Source organism: Oratosquilla oratoria, chromosome 39 (assembly GCF_046742065.1).
Source record: "Oratosquilla oratoria isolate Oo_2021 chromosome 39, ASM4674206v1, whole genome shotgun sequence".
Classification (NCBI taxonomy): domain Eukaryota; kingdom Metazoa; phylum Arthropoda; class Malacostraca; order Stomatopoda; family Squillidae; genus Oratosquilla; species Oratosquilla oratoria.
The window spans coordinates 21,388,920-21,391,419 of NC_134815.1; positions in this window are offsets into that span (position 1 = coordinate 21,388,920).

The window sequence follows — 2,500 nt, forward strand, 5'->3', positions numbered from 1 at the left end:
GTGTGTGTGTGTGTGTGTGTGTGTGTGTGTGTGTGTGTGTGTGTGTGTGTGTGTGTGTGTGTGTGTGTGTGTGTATGTATGTGTGTGTGTTTGTGTGTGTGTGTGTGTGTGTGTGTGTGTGTGTGTGTGTGTGTGTGTGTGTGTGTGTGTGTGTGTGTGTGTGTGTGTGTGTGTGTGTGTGTGTGTGTGTGTGTGTGTGTGTGTGTGTATGTGTGTGTGTGTGTGTGTGTGTGTGTGTGTGTTTTGTGTGTGTGTGTGTGTGTGTGTGTGTGTGTGTGTGTGTGTGTGTGTGTGTGTGTGTGTGTGTGTGTGTGTGTGTGTGTGTGTGTAGTGTGTTTGTGTCTGTGTGTGTGTATGTATGTATGTAGTGTGTTTGTGTCTGTGTGTGTGTACTGCTTCAGCATCTCGTCCTATTCAGTAATTAATGACCTGTCGTTGTCCAAATACACAATCACAGGCATTGCTCTTCTAACGACAAATCGATATAGAGCCGACATTGTAGTCCTTAAGGGCAAGATAGCTATCAATTGCAAGTGAACTGTGTTGACAACCACGCAGGTGAAGACTATTATATAAAGCTTCTTTCCTGGAATATCAGTGCATAATAAACAATCAATATGATCCAAATTGATCACATACAAAGATGGTATTCTATATAATAGTGAAGGCTCATGCATACTAGTCTCAAATAAGATTATATAAGTAACAGACATGAATAATAATTCTTGTGGTAAATCTAAAAGATGTTTACAGCCAAAACTTAGTTCATAAAATGATGACCTTCCAGTGATGCCAAGAAGACCTGCCTCAGTAAAGAAACAATGCCTTGTTATGTGAAAGTTTCTCCATCGTTCAAATCTAAATTCTTCTTTCGGAGGACGCTGTTTTGTAAGCAATAACTAATCCCGCATCTGAACCATGTTCAATAGAACCTCCTGACAAGACGGGTCCATTTAATCAGAGGCTAGTAACCACCATCAACGTTTTGGTTTTGACCTCTCTTGCCAATATACTGTATCTGCTGGTTTGCCTTGTCCAGTGCAATGTAACCAACAGAAATGCTCTGTCATCCTGTTTGCAACAATGTTTTTACAGCTGTTGTCCTTGTTCTATATTCATCCTGAGACCATTGTTCAATACGTCCAATAACTTCATGTCACATTTAAAAAAAAAACGGTAAAACTTTTCTAGAAAAAATTAACCATTTTGTAAAGGGAAGAGCTTCCTTTGATATATACCAACTTTTTCTTTTAAATGGGTACAACTTAGGCTTTAAGAAATACCAAAATTATTTGCGCCCTCAAAAACAAATATGCTCTGTTAATGCTCCCCAAAAATGGCCCCAGAATCATACAAAAGAACACTTTTGGCATCTTGCCATCAAGCCTTCTATGCCTGAAAGTCCTGAAAACGCTCAATCTATTAAACAAATTGCATCTCATCCAGCGGAATCACGACATCTCTTTATATCTTAAACTTCCAGGTATCCTGAAACAAATACTAGCCAGACATAGTAAGTTCTGTGTCAAATGCAAAGGGTCGAACAATATAGAAAATACTGTTCAACCTGCTTTGTAACTTTGAGGGCAATAAAAACCTTTATCCTATAAAAAGAGAACTAATCTTTGGCCATAATTAGCTTTAATCCCTGCATATTGAAGGATTATGAGCAAAAAAAAAAAGAAATTCTTTCACCTAATTTTGCAATATGCTACTGTTAGATTCCTATTTTGATAATATCGTATTAGCGAAGAAAATCATCCAAGGGGTGTTGTTATATTTATCAAAAAGGGGCCGCTTGTATTTTCAAGTACGTCTTTGAGAAATATAATCTTGATTTGTCTTCGTATTAAAAGAATATTTTCTTTTTATCACATTTTGGAGAAATGACTAGGTTATTTCTGCCACCAAGCATTAAGGGATGTGAGAAGGTTTCTGTAAGCAACTGCTTAGAGGTATACCGCTATATAGAAGCTTCCGCTAAGACATCGAATACTGGACTTAGTTACATGCTGATACTAGAGTCTTTGACTAATGGTATGTGGGCTTATGGAATACTGTTTATGGGGTTTTCACTTCTTCCTGAGATTTGTCCACTTTTACATCGTCGTGCTCCATCATCCTCATCAATTTATAATCTCTATCTAATTCAATGACTATGTCCAATCTAACTCTGGCTAGCTTTTCATTGCCCAAAATGTTTTCTTTGATATCCAAGATAAGGTAACCTCATATTTACGGTATTTCTTCTGAATATAATATCTTTATTTAACTAAACTGAGGGTCCTCAAGCTCTCTCAGAATTAAAAAGAAAAAAAACGGAATCCATTTACCGAAACCTCCTCAATGATTCAAAAGAGAATTTACTAAAACATGGAAGGTGAATGCGTATACAATACTGGCTCACGGCTCTTGCTGATCAACCGATGTCATTGTGATGGCGGCTATATATGAAATTGCCACAATTTGTTGGGACCATTGGACATCTAGGTTTATTCCA